General features: G+C 35.7%; 1 pseudogene; it reads right to left on the bottom strand.

Moving 5' to 3' along the window:
• Positions 1-2,298: 2,298 nt before the first annotated feature.
• On the bottom strand, positions 2,299-15,393 carry LOC120125674 (annotated as a pseudogene).
• Between the last annotated feature and the right edge of the window lie 247 nt (positions 15,394-15,640).

Here is a 15,640-nt window from a genome sequence, read left to right as displayed (position 1 = left end):
TGCTTCACGCGTAGCCGTAGGGGGTAAAAATCGAAGCTCGTCAAACCAATTGGGGTTGGGGCACACTCCCAAAACGTGAACGACGTGACCGACGCGGATTTTTGAACCGGTTGCCCCCATCAGGGGGCCTATTGATATAACTACGAATTTTTCCTTAAATGTATCATATCTTTCTATTAATATGGTATGATTCATTTTCACATTGGGATATGATTAATTTTCGATTTTATTCGGATATAATTTATTAGTTTATATTGGAAATTAATTGATTATTTTCGTTTTTGTTCGGATGCTAATCAATTGCTTTTATTTCCAATATTATGTTTCCATTTTTCCTCCTAATTGAAATGCTACAAATACTATGCAAAACCATAAAGTTTTAGGCAACTCAAATCCTCTCTTCTTCTATTGTTTCCGGTGATATTCTCTAGCAAATAAAAGTTTGTGATCTCCAGAGTTGTACTATTCTGCACTGATCATATTGTTGTTGTATCTTGAGAGACAGAAGAATCTCGAGCACCAAGGAATGAACGAAATTTTACCTTAAGGAAACTGCATAATTACAGGCCTCAAATTGTTTCCAATCCATTAATCTGTCATAAATCAGGTTTTTATTTTTTAATTATTCTTTCCAATTATTTAATAAAATATTTTATTTTATTTTATTTTATCGTCTCATATTGTTATATTTTAACTTGAATTTGCTAAAGCTTGAGTTTAGGGTAGAGCTATAGCATTGTAGAATTTGTTTAACTTGATGAAAGACAAATTTGGGTTGGTTTGTTTCATTAATGGGTTATCCGAGAAAGGCATGGGCTGGTTGTTGCCTTCAAACACAAGCAAAAAATAAAAGTTCAAAACTGTATTTATTAATTCATCTGATTTTATTCTCACCCATTGCCTGATTTTCAAAGTCACAAGGTTTGGGGTATTGGTTTCAATGCCTTTCACGCACTCAATAGTTTTTAATTATTAATTGGGTTGGTCCATGCCAAAAAAGTATTTTAATTTCCTCACACTTGAGAGATGGTACTAGCAATTCATTCATTCAACCAAATGAAACAATGGGCCATCTCAGTTTATTATTTTTTTTAACAATATGAATTGGTATTTTGGTGGATAAGTTTTATCGTGATTTTTGCATTCATTTATGGCTTCTTACTCTCTAAATGACGACGCATTTAATTAACAAGGCAAAGACGTGATCGCTCAAGCTAGAAGAGGCACCGAAAAAACCTTTTCATATCTTCTCCCTTTGCTTCAGAAGTAGGTCCCAGCTTGCTCCAGGCGGTTTCATTCTGGTTCGATGCCCGATTATACTTGGTCAGTTGAAGATTTTGCAGTTGTCTAGCGGCATTCCAGCTTCCGATTTTTTACTGGTTTGTTTTCGACAACTTTCCTATTGTGGGGTGGTCTAATCTTTTTTTAGGACATAACACTGTCTTTGAAACCTCGCAAATCCAATTGAAAATTGAACTTGTCCTTTACGGACAATGATGACATGGTATGGTATCGTCAAATCTTCCCTTGAATCGTGTGACAACTTTAATAATCTCCATGATCCTTGCCCTCAAAACTGATGCTATAGATGAGTTAGTAATGAGATGTAAAATTTCACGCCTACCCTATATTGTTGATACGTTCACTTTGCCAGTTTTGACAGCGTTTACACGTTTAAAGGACCCGGTTGGAGGATTTTAGTTTCATGCCATGTTCATCAAGACCGGTTTTCATCAAAATGCTCATGATGCGATTGGCTTGATTGATTTGTACTCGTAACGTGGAGGTGGAATGTCAGACTGGGGAAAGTGTACGAATAGGCTTCCGGACAGTATTTGGTTCTTTGGACCACTATGATTTCAGAGCATTCCTTGATTTGATTTCCGTTATTCTTTGAATGAGTAACTCTCTGGGGAGGCTCCCTAGTGTTTCCAAGAAACGCATCACCACGCTTAATGCCCTGATGATTGTTGCTTTAATCAGTGCATGCTCCAATCCGTCAACTTCTCAGGGGAGACAGATTCATGCTCTGATGATCAAATTTGAACAATTCAAGTCGGTGATGCCTTGATTGCTGGTTATGCACAATATGGGTTTGGGTTTGGAACAGAGCTGTTAGTTCTTCTCTAGCAAATGCTGGAACGAAACATTTCCCGTACAAGTAATTTGATCATGTCATACAATTATAAATGAACAATATTACAACATTAATAAATGGGAAACAAGAAACACTAAAAGAAAAGGCTAAACTGATACGACAAAATCAAGGTGGGAATGCATGTTTGACAACCAATAAAATAACCGTAAATTTCCCATCAATTAAATTAATAATAATATAAAGTTTGCAATATTAAGGGCATAACACTAGTGATTGATACAACATCTCTTTTACCAAATTCAGTTACCCAAGCAGGCCGGTTATATTTTCATATCAGAGCTGAGGATAAATATTTTACCGTGACAAACACAAGTAATTGAAAACTTGTACCTTAAATGAATTGAGGTGAATATTTCTTTTCTCTTATATCAGTGGTATGGATATAGGTGAAATACTTGGCATGTTGGTTGATATGACTTCTTTGATGCAGCCTGTTCAAACTTCTTAATGGCAGCTTCGTTTTCTTCTAAACTAGTCTGGACGAAAAACCGAATCCACCAAGTTGAACTCCGCATTTTAGCCTTCAAGAATGAAACAAGTTTCGTCAATGATAAGCTGGACATTAGTGTCAGTGACAAGTCATAATTCAGAAACAGAGATCACAACTGAGAATGAGTAGAAAAAGTGACCATTTTGGTAATAATCCATTCGCATATCCATTTTGATGATTTCTTTGTTCCTAGCAGACTATCTCAAGATATCAAATTTATCACAGGTCCTTAGTTTAATGAAGGATGTCAAAATTTTTGGGCCTCTTCTTTCAGAAAAATTTCTAGTTAAAACTCCTGATTAATCACATTGAAGTCTTGTCAAGACTATGGTCAAAACAACTTTATATTCCTAATTAAAAGTACGTCTGAATGACCAACAGGATATATGAAAATATCCATATCCCAAAACAAGATTCAAAGAACACACAAACGAAAAAAAAAACCGTGTGACAATTTTGATCAAATGGAAGTTAAAGATATACTATAGTGATTTCAATTCAAAATCCCATTGTTATAAGGAGTAGAAAAAGACTGACCGGCCTCCCAAATTTGGATAACTCTGCCACTTTAGCCCTCTGGTGACCAGGGTAACCTGAACAACAAAAATGAAAGCAGTTAAATATAAAATGAAACAAAAGAAAAGCTCAAATTTGTGAGGGGAGAAATGATGCGATTAATCTAGCAGCTAGCCAAATGGTATTACTTTCTATACCAGAGTAACTTTAATTTTATAATCGATATGCAACTTAAAAGAGTAAGAATTACCTGCGAAAATAACTAGACCGTCAGAGGCCACCCTTGCCAACTCGGGAAGAGTCTTGTTCAGGTATTTTGGAGACAAATAATCAAGGGCATCTGACACAATAACAAGAGAAAATGACTTTGCTCTATAGGGAAGAGGGAACTTGATATCTGCCACACGTACAATGCCTTTGCGCACAAGATTCTTGCAATTTGCTTCAGCATCCTCTATGTCATATGGTTCCACACCCCAGGCCTCAGTTTCCTCTTCTTTTAAAAGTTTAGAGACCACCGAACAGGTATCAGGGCCTACATGCAAAACTTTGTGCATGCTGTCACCATATGCCTTCTTTAGAAAAGGTATGCCCTCTGAACTTCTAGAGTGCATGAATAGTCACCTACAAAACAAAAAAGAACATAAATGTAGATTGTAGAGTTATACCATTCGCAAGGTATGGCAATTCCATGATAACTGCACACTTCCAATGCCTCACTTGTCAAAGGACATTCAAACCATATCTACCTAATAAAACCACCAGTGATATACATTTTCATTCCTCAGGCCTCTTAAGATCAAATTTGCTTCCAAAATATTATTATTGTCACCATTGAATCTAAAATGTACCCTCCTCATCAGGGATTTAAATTGCAATTGCGGTCGCGTTGTCACGGTTGTGGCAATAGCAGGTGTTATTGCGGGTACGGCTGTGAAATAACAGTTTCGGACAGTACCTTTACCGCTATATAACAGCCGCTATTCCGACAGCGGACCACTATTTAAATCCCTGCTCCTCATACCCTCTCAAAATGCATATTGAAACTTAACAGATTTTTACTTGATGTGTGCATTCACCCTCACAATTTATATGAAAACCAAATCTAAACACCATCCTCTTAAACATAGAATAAGGAATCAACTAAGTAATTAAGTACTAATACTACTAATAATAATAAAAACAGTAACTTCACAAGCTAATTTAATTATGAACTTCAAATCCACCAAGGAATAAAGCAAAACAGACTTCACCTTCAATCCTACTAACTGCATCACCTCGGAATCTACCTATATTCCAAGAAAACAAGAGTGTGACCAATTAAGATTAGCATATTAAACAACAAAGCAACCAAACTTTTTCTAAGAAATTGCAATAAAATGATGAAAATACCTGGACCACTATAAGCATAACCAATAATAAGGAGAACTCCCTGAAAGTTATTTTTTTATTAAAAAAAGGCATAACCTCAATTAATTTCCTTCTTTAAATGCAGCAAAAATTAGATGAAAATTATTCCGTAAAAAGAAGAAGAAGATATACCACAACAACAAGACCGATGGATAAAATGGGAGGAGATCGAGATTTGGAATGAAAGGCAGCAGCGAAAGAGAAGTTTCCGCTGTCGACAAAGCGGCGCGCGGGATTTACTTGCCTCCTTGACATAGTTGATTGCTAATCGATTCTAAAACTTTGTTTTTACAATTTACACTGTGCGAAACGAACAAACAACAGATTTACACAAATACTAGCCACTTCATAAACTTCATTGACAAATGAAAAGCAGATCCAAAGAACGAAAAAATCTTTGGATTTAAGATAATGAATGTAAGAAGCGAGAGATATAGAGAGAGCACCTTAGATGCAGAAACGGGATATGGGCTTTCGGGTTTTGAATCTCAGATCTGTGAGTGGTTTTTTGGCAAGTATGAACGCGGCAATAGTTTCACTGTTTACTTGTTTTGCGCCTGGCGCGTCGGTGACCCATACGGCGTCGTTAGTACTAAACATTTTTGTAATAGTTACGATTGAAAGTTTTGATTTTTTTTATAAGTAAATTATATTTTATCTAAAAAAGAATGCAGCCAACCAACCACAAGCTAGATGAGACCCCAATTCATGCACAATTGCCTATTTACATCATCAATTTGTTGTAGTTTTAGAGGAATAGAAAGGATAAAAGAAGGAGAAATTAGAATTGAGAGATTACAGAAAGGAGATACTTTATTTATTATTTGAGAAATCAATTCTTCTTAGCCATTTTTTTATTTAGTTACAGGGCTATAATTGTAATTTAAAATGTGCCAGCTGTCAGTACTTTATAACAGCTATAACTAACTCATATTCTCTTCTCTCCTCAGGTCCTGGGCCACCGAACTTGGGCTCATTCCTCTCTTGCTGGACTGTAACTCGGACGTCCCACTCCCTCTTGACTTCAGCGTTTAATCTGCTCCACATCAGAAGGTAAATATATCATTTCCTCTTCTTTTACTTTAATCCCTAAATCCCCAATTTTAAATCCCTCTCTTCCTTCGATCCCCAATTCTCCCTCATCAAACCCTAACCCTTGACCTCCTTTTCCCTAAATTCCTTCGTCATTTCTACGCTCTTCTCCTCCTACTGTAACAATACCCGCCGCTGGAATCGATCCTTGACCCCAAGGATCAACGCCTGGAAATTACCCTTGCAAAACAATATAATCTTCCCATGTATCATTGGTCTCATCCAGGTTCGTCATCGCACCAACAACTGTGTAACATGTTTGTTTTGTCTGTTGATAATCCTTTTGCCCATCAACTTATAAGGTTCTATTCTCATCTGTCATTCTTCGTCCATTGCAGGAGGAGTCGTTGAAGAGACTGCTGAGGGCCCGGTGTGTTTTTTTAACAGACTTACATGAAAGACTGGATGTAGACGTGATGATTCAGGTAAGTCTAATCTATAAGCAACTTCCCCAATTTTTTCAATAATTTTATAAGGCCCATAAAATTTCGCTGCTAGCTTTAAATTTTTTCGCAGGGCTAAGAAAGTCTGTCGATATGGTTGCAGCTTCAGGTAAATTGTATCTCCGACAGTAAAAACCCTTTATGTTCTGTTCTTATATGCTTTTTGTTTCATCATGTTGCTAGCATTCTCCAATTGTAGCTTTACTAACTGTCTAATGTCCTCTCTGCTTTTCATTAAATCATGAACTGATTGTACATGAGAGTCTGTCTGCCAAACCATAGTAGGAGGCTTGTAACCATACAATGCTTGAAAAGGTGTAATTTTCAGCATGTGGTAGGTAATATTATACCACCACTCTGCATGAGGCAACCACTTAGCCTATTGCTTAGGTTGAAAAAAGCATAAACCCCTTAAATATTGCTCAAACATTGATTTACCCTTTCTGTCTGACCATCAGTCTCAGGATGGTGAGCTGTGCTAAACAATGTAGTAGTTCCAAGTGCTTCATTAGTTCTCTCCAAAAGAGACTAGTGAATGTTTTATCTCTATCTGAAATAGCTAATTTAGGTTGACCATGTAACTTGTAAACATTATCAAGATAGAGTTTAGCCACCTCCACCACAGTATAGGGACGAGACAATGCCATAAAATAACTGTATTTTGTGAACTTATCCACCACAACCAATATACAATTCTTTCTCAAAGAAGTATGTAAGCCATCAATAAAATCCATAGTAACCACCTCCCAAGCTTGTTGAGGAATAAGAAGGGGCTGTAGCAGTCCTGGTTTAGATATATGCTCAACCTTAGTTTGCTGACAAACTGTACAACATCTTATATAGTTGACCACCATTGCTTTCAGCCTAGGCCAATAAAAATAGGATCTAATCCTCTGATATGTAGCTTGAGTCCCATAATGCCCTCCATGAGGAGAATCATGTAGAACTTGAAGAATTTGGAGTCTAAGAGACCCATTAGATCCAATGTAAACTCTACCTCTGAATCTTAGTATCCCTTTTGAATATGTCCAATTAGAAGCAGGAGTAGGTGTTACAGATAATAATATGATCCAATCAGTAGCCAATCTGTCATCCTTATAGCTAGTTTCAACTTCATGTACCCAGCTAGGAATAAGCAAAGTAGTTCCCATGGCCAAACAGTTACCAGTATATTCCAATTGCCTTGACAAAGCATCTGCTACAGTATTAGATTTACCCTTTCTATATTGAATAATATAGTCCAACCCCAGTAATTTAGTCAACCCTTTCTTTTGAATTATAGTGGTCAATTTATGCTCCAATAAGTACTTTAGTGGCTCATGATCAGTTTTAATAATAAAAGGCTTACTCTCTAAGTAATGCCTCCACTTAGAAACTGCTAGTAAAATAGCAAGATACTCACTTTCATAGATAGAAAGGGCAGCATGTCTAGGACTTAAGGCCTTACTGAGATAAGCAATAGGTCTGCCCTCTTGAGATAACACAGCACCAATTCCTCCTGAGCTAGCATCTGTTTCCAAACAGAAACCTTTGCTGAAATCAGGTAAAGCCAAAACTGGAGCCACACACATAGCCTGTTTTAACAATTCAAAAGCAGTCAAAGCTGCAGTATTCCACTGAAAATTATCCTTAGTAAGCATTTGAGTTAAAGGCTTACTAATGGTTCCATAGTCTTTTATAAACCTCCTGTAATAACCAGTTAAACCCAAAAATCCACGCAAATACTTCAAAGATTTAGGAAAAGGCCAATTCTTCATAGCTTCTATCTTACTAGGATCTGTTGCTACTCTGCTGCAGAAATAATATGTCCCAAGTACTCCACTTGGGTTTGTCCAAAAAAACACTTGGACATTTTTGCAAATAGTTGATTGACCTTCAAAATCTCCAAAACTAATTGCAAATGAGTAATATGTTCTGCCATAGAATTACTGTAGACCAATATATCATCAAAGAACACCAAAACAAATTTTCTAAGAAATGTTTTAAACAAATCATTCATTAGTGCTTGAAATGTAGTAGGAGCATTAGTAAGACCAAATGGCATTACCTTGAATTCATAATGCCCTTGATGAGTTCTGAATGCTGTTTTGTAAATATCCTCCTCTTTAATTCTGATTTGCCAATAGCCTGACCTTAAGTCAATCTTGGAAAAATAAACTGCTCCATATAATTCATCTAATAAGTCATCCACCACAGGAATAGGAAACTTGTCCTTTACTGTCAGATTGTTTAATTGTCTGTAATCAACACAAAACCTCCAAGTCTCATCTTTTTTCTTTATCAATAGGCATGGAAAAGCAAAGGGACTCTTGCTAGGTTGAATAATGAAGATGATAACATTGTAGAAATTTGTCTTTCAACTTCAATCTTCTGGGTATGAGGAAATCTGTAGGGCCTCAAACTAACAGGACTAGAACCAGTTTGAGGGAAATAACATGATCATGAGTCCTTGTAGGAGGTAATCCTTTAGGTTCATCAAAAACATAGCTATACCTCTTTAAAAGAGGTTTGAGAGCTGCAGGAACTGACTTAGGAGTTTCAGTCATACTCAACAAAACCACATACCCCAAAATAGCTGCCTCATATGCTGTCATTTTTAATAAAGTAGCACCCAAAATCTGCTGTAACAACAGTGAAGGTTGTTGTCCCTGTATAACAATATTTTCACCTTAATGCTGAAAACTCATTGTCAGTTGATTAAAGTCCATCAAAATTGGACTATATGACCTCATCCAATCAACCCCTAAAACCATATCACTGCCTCCCAATTTAAGGAGTCTAAAGTCATGTATAAAAGAGTGCCCTTGCATCTGCCACTCCACCTTGTTGCATCTAGCTGAACTATAGAGCTGTTGGCCATTAGCTACTGTAATAGCTAAAGGATAGGGAGTTAGAACCTGAAATCCAGTATCAGCCCATTCTGGTGTCAAAAAGCTATGTGTACTTCCACTGTCAATCAAAATATTCAAAGGCATGCCTTGTATTGTTCCTTGAATCCTCAAAGTATTATGACTAATACACCCCGTAATAACATTCATAGATATCTCTAAGTTTTCCTCTTCTTGTAATAAATGCTGCTCTGAATCAATAGGAACTGATTCTGTAGGAATAGGATTGTCCTCTTCAATCATCATATTGAGGTTTCTTGTTTTACATTGATGGCCTGGCTGAAATTTATCTTCACACTTAAAACAAAGGTTGTTTTGTCTTCTGTACTCAATGAGAGCCTGTTTAGTATTGGAATTTGGGGAGGATTTAATAGGCAGTGGAACTTAATTTGGCTTGGAAGTATGAATGGAATTTGGGTAGGGTGGGCTTTTAAAGGAATGTCTCAACCTTCTACTTTCAAACTCCACAGACAACTCATAGAGCTTAGCTTGCTTGCATGCCTCAGATAAATTTTTAGGATCAAGGTAGGATTTTGTAATAACATGTGTGGTTGTAACTCCTCAAACCTTTCTTGATAGTCTTCAACAATCCCTTCTGAGTAAGCTTAGTAAATTCCTCCACAATGTCAGAAAAAGAAATATCACTGAATCTATGGCACAAATCAGCTTCAAACTCATGCCAAGTTACATGATGCTTCTGCATAATATAGCCATCAAACCAAATTTCTGCTTTTCCTGTAAGATACATAGTAGCCACTTCTACCCTTTGATCTACAGAAACATTGCATAAAGAAAAATACTTGAGACACTTCTGCAGCCACCCCCTAGGATTAACCCCCTCAAAAAATGGTAACTCTATTTTGGGTCTATGCCACATAGTCCCTGAATTGTTAAATGAACCCCCTGCTCCCCTATTTTCAGTTTCCAATCCTAGCATAACAGGTCTATTATTACTGTTTTCACCCATTTGATTCTCAGGTCTAGGACTGTTCTTAGGGGCTAAACAAGCATCAGGTTTGTCCCTCAAAATCCCAGGTTCATCAGTTTTATAAGAGAATCTGGATTTATCCTTAACTATAGTCACCAAAACAGGATTTTTCTCCCCATTTTTAGAATTATTAGGAGTGTATACGCCCCTGCAGATTGCTCTTGTTCACCATTTCTGCCAGTTAAGATCTTCAGGATATCTTCCACATAACCGTGATTCATGGCCATCATTGCCTCCAATGCAGTAATCCTGTTTTCTGATTCTCCCACCATTTAGGTGGATTAGTCTCATTTTGACCTTGTTTCACCAAAGCAGCAAGGTCTGCAATCTGATTCTGAATCCCAGCTAAATCTGATTCTGCCATCGATTGTTTCTTCTTTGGTATGCCCTCAAAATTTTTTTTTTGCCAGAATCGTAGCTCTGATTACCAATTGTTATAGTTTTAGAGGAATAAAAAGGATAAAAGAAGGAGAAATTAGAATTGAGAGATTACAGAAAGGAGATACTTCATTCATTACTTGAGAAATCAATTCTTCTTAGCCATTGTTTTATTTAGTTACAGGGCTATAATTGTAATTTAAAATGTGCCAGCTGTCAGTACTCTATAACAGCTATAACTAACTCATTTCTCTTCTCTCCTCAGGTCATGGGCCACCGAACTTGGGCTCATTCCTCTCTTGCTGGACTGCAACTCGGACGTCCCACTCCCTCTTGACTTCAGCGTTTAATCTGCTCCACATCAGAAGGTAAATATCTCATTCCCTCTTCTTTTACTTTAATCCCTAAATCCCCAATTTCAAATCCCTCTCTTCATTCGATCCCTAATTCCCCCTCATCAAACCCTAACCCTTTACCTTCTCTTCCCTCAATTCCTTCGTCATTTCTACGCTCTTCTCCTCCTACTGTAACACAATCATGTACATTCTATGCCTATACAATTTAATTTTCATAGTTTACTTTAGCCTACTTACAATTACATCAACTGAGTGAGACAAACTCCTATAGTGTCTATGGTTATGTTCCTCCCAAATAAAGTAGAGAAACCCAGTCCACGCAAGCTTAAGAACACTAACTCTGAGGGATTTGCCCTTCAGATTAACAAGCAACCAGTGAAAGTTCTCATCCTAGGTACATGCCTAATGAGAAAGGCCACAAGCCTAATGAGGCAGGCCACAAGCCCTCAGAATATTACCCCACACTTCCTTTGCATAAGAACAACCAGCAAAAAGGTGATCCCGAGACTCCATACCAATTCCACACATTCCACAAACATTGTCAACAATCAACCCAAACCGAGCAAACCTATCATTTGTAAGCAACCTATCAAGGATGACCATCCATGAGATTAAAGAGAATTTGAGAATATGGACAGGGAACCAAATAAGCCTATGCCAGATAACTTTCTCTCTACTGTCACGAATGTTGTCCCAGATCCATTTCCCTTTATTAAATTCCAGTTAGCACAAGGATGAAACAATCTCCTAGCCCCTCTCTCGAACTCAGTAACTTGCTTAAGATCCAACTGAAATGGGGCTTACAATCAACCTCCCAATAACTCGCAGATTTAAAACAGTATTCTTTAATCCATGCAATCCAGAGAGAGCCCTCATTTTCCAGAATATTTCTAACTAGCAACAAGCTCTACTCCATACCACAAGGTCCCTAAGTCCAAAACCACCTTCAGACTTTAAGGTACAAACTTGATTCTATCCCACACTGGCTCCCCTGGCTGGGGAGTCACTGCCTTTCCAAAAGAAGCGCATACAAAGCCTCTCTATGTCTCTAATAATCCCTTTTGAGAGTATGAGTGCCTGTTCCAGTAGTTAAAAATACTAAACAAAATAGTTTTAACAAGCTGCAGAGTTTTTTATTAGACCATTGGCTAAGTTTATCCTTAATCCTAGCCAACAAAGTTGTACAGTCTTTACCTGTGAGTTTCCTAGTCACAAGAGGTACACCAAGGTACCTCACAAGGAGGTGCCCAACCTAAACCCAGTAGCCAATCAAATATGCTCTAGAGTGTGCACATTCAACCCACAAGCAAAAAATTCAGTCTTCTGAGCATTCAATTTAAGGCCAGATAACTCATAAAATTTCTCTAAGGTGCTTAGCACTCCCAAAACAGAATCAAGTGATTCATGGTAGAAAACTAGCAAATCACCCGCAAAGCAAATGTGAGCGAGGGGAACCGCACTTTAGTTCATGGCAATGACAAAGAGGTAAGGAGATAAAGGATCTCATTACCTAATCCCTTTAGTTCCCTTAAAGAACCGCACCAAACTACCATTTAGAGAGACAGAGTACATAGGAGTAGTAATGCAAGCTTTGACCCAATTACAGAAAGTAACAGGAAGACCCAAAGCCTCAGGAACAGTCAGCAAAAAACCCCAGTTAACATAATCAAAAGCTTTTTGAAAATCTATTTTAATGGCACACCTAGGGAAAAGACTCATTCTAGAGTAGCCCTTAACAATCTCCTGAGCTAGCAAAGTGTTATCAACTATGTTCCTTCCCTTAACAAAAGCATATTGACTTTGAGAGATCATGGCAGGGAAAAAAAGGCATTAATCTATTCACAAGAATTCTTGTAATGGTCTTGTAAACAACTGAACAGCAGAAAATAGGCCTAAAATCTTTTGCCAAGCATGCATTGAGGGACTTAGGGACCAAAACTAAGGCAGTTGAATTGAATGCTGGCAGCAAACAAGAAGAATGAAAGAAGTACCTCACAGCAGAAACAAAGTCAGCTCCAACAATGCCCAGATAGCCTTGAAAAAACCAGAAGTGTAACCATTAGGGCCTGGACTTTTATCCTTCCCTTGCCTAAACAGAGCCTTGATTTTTTTTTTGAATTTTTAGTATTTGTTTGTCTCTTAATTTTCTTTTTCTTTCTTCTCTTTCAATTTTCTATTTAAAATAAATTATAAAAAACAGCAAAATTTTATGGTTTTCTTTTCATTCATGAGTCGTATAAAAATCTTATTTTTATATTTATAATTAAATTTTAAAAAATAAAATAAACATATTGATCACTCCATTAAAATTAGTTTTGGCAGATCAAATCATTTCAAAAGACATCGTTGAAGAATTAAAAACTCAATTTGTATAATTTTTTAATATTTCTATTAATAGTGATATTTATAGATATATATTGTTTATTAATTATTAACGGAATAAAAATATTTGCTTTTAAACATGTACAAAATTGAAAACACACTGTTGGCTAGGCAGCTGGATCATAATTCATAAAGATATTGTAGGTGGCAGGCAGGGGAGCTTTCCTTGACCTCTTTTGTTGTTTCATCTTCAGCAAATTGCGGGGTTGCCTAATTGCTTGAAATGGCAGAATCATTGATCTGTCCTTCAATGCACTTTAGTTGATAACTGTAAACCCTGCCCTGAATTATTTTTGGGGTTTAAACCTGATATCTTTCAGAATTTTAAAGAAAAAATTATATAAATTTTCTTTAAAAATATAATATATTGTGATACGTGTACTGAACACAAATCGGCTGGACGGCGGTAGTAGCACGCACGTGCTAGAGATCATTCAACAAAAAAAAGAAAGACAATTTTCTTATAAATCTATGTAGAAGCACTTTTCTTTCAAATGTTAGATTTAGATGCCTTGCAATCCATTAGCATTACCAACAACAATAACTCTGTATTCTAGTTGTGGGGATTTAATTACTGCTGGTTTAGTTTTGAGAGATTGGAGCAGAAGGATATTGTGTGATGGAGTACTCTGGTGTCAACTAATGCTCAAAGAAGTTGTAGTAGCTCGGCTTTTCTTATCTACATGTAAATGCGAAGTTTCAGTTTTGGAAGCTTATTGTCATGCTCAGAATTCATGGAAATGGGTGACATGATTTATGTCATATCCTTGTGTTTAAAAATGGACTTATTTCGAGAGTCCAACGCATTCGTTTCTTCATAGTCAGGAAGATGAAGCAAGTGTGTATCAACCACTTAGGCAATTTTATATGGGATATTTAAGCAGGCCATTAGGCCACTGTTACAGTTTAAATTGGTCGACACTTGTGGACTTTTATGTAGTAACTCTATGCCAATGGTTTGGGTCTGTTGGGCCTATTATTAGAATCTCAGTCGAGCTGCCAAAAAGGAATGATGGATTCGAAAATGATATTATGGGTTTTTTTTTATTAGTTTATTGAGTCTTTAGGGGACTAACAACGAGGTTCTGAAATGTACTTGCAGGATAATTTCAAAGCAAACACGACATTTGGAAGCTTAGTTTGCAGACACAAACACCCATGTCATTCCTCTCTCTTTATCTCTTTGCTTCACTGTGTTTAAATATTGTTTTAGTGTAATTCTATCTCATCATTTTTAAATTATAGAAATAACTTTTAAAAGTTATTATCACTCTAATGAAACTGTTAAAATACGTTCCAAAATAATAATAGATTTATGTTACTAAGACAGTCAAATTATGTTGATAAAAACGTTTAATTTTGTTAATAATTCTAGTATAGTAAATAAAACAATCAATGTTAACAATTTTATTTTTTATTATTAATTTTTATAATTTAAATTAAATTAATTGATTAATATATTAAATAAAGATGATTAAAATTTATATGAAAAATAACAATTCTTATTTATAACTACAGTCGTATAGATAACAAAAACCAAGTAACATTTTCTTCGTGGAAAAAAGAATAAACAGAGAAGTCCGTTTTCGCAAGAAAACAATCAAATTCTTTAATATAATAAAAACAGGTTTGCAAACTTTGAAGTTTCAAAAAAAATTGATTTTCTTAAGAAAAATATATTATTTTGGTGTTAGTGAGTGTCAATATCACAAAAAATAGAGTATAAAAAAGATAAGTGCGATTGATTAATTTATTAGAATTTGATCCAAATAAATATACGAAATGCAACAAAGGAATGTGGTGTCGTCGGGAGGCATTTGTCGTGCCTATGGTTCGCTGCCTTTAAGCCTTCAATCAAGGTTTCATTCAGAGTTCGATAACTTTGATTGTATTAAAAAAGGCTTAAAGTAATAAAAAAATCTTTAAAGTTATGCCATTTTTTTATTCAAGTATCTAAAATTTTAAACTATTATTCCCTAATTATTCTAAATTTCATCTTATTTTTAGTTAAAAAAATATTAATGAAAAGTTAATACGTCATAAAGATTTAGATATTTATTTTGATTTGAAAATAATTTAAGTATTTAAAGTAAAAAAAAATATAGTTTAAATATTAGTTCTGATAAAAAAGAGTTTAGATACTTGAAATGATTATATATAATAGTTCAAGAAATTATTTTGATATACTTAAAGAAAAAAATGGTATAAATAAAGGTTTTTTTTAATTTAAGCCTATTAAAAATAATATACGAAATTATATATGGTTAATGGGATTTGACAGAATGGGCATTAAAAAACAAAGCTTAAAATTCTGGGAAATTTGGTTCTACTCTTGGAGATTGTTTCTGTTTTGCTTCTTCTTCTAAAGTATTATTCCTTTCACTGTACATGTATATTATTTTGGTGGTTGTAAGCTTTGGCAGTTGCCCACCTTTCTATATACACTAATTGGCATGCTATGTAACCTTTTAGCATCTAAATTATCTGTAAAGACTTGTTCGATATTTGAAAAAGAAAAATATGAAATATTAACTATGAA

Source organism: Hibiscus syriacus, unplaced genomic scaffold, assembly GCF_006381635.1.
Source record: "Hibiscus syriacus cultivar Baekdansim isolate YM2019G1 unplaced genomic scaffold, ASM638163v2 tig00110435_pilon, whole genome shotgun sequence".
In the NCBI taxonomy this organism is placed as follows: Eukaryota; Viridiplantae; Streptophyta; class Magnoliopsida; order Malvales; family Malvaceae; genus Hibiscus; species Hibiscus syriacus.
Note: the sequence above shows the minus strand (reverse complement) of the source record. Positions and strands in the feature narration are given on the sequence as shown.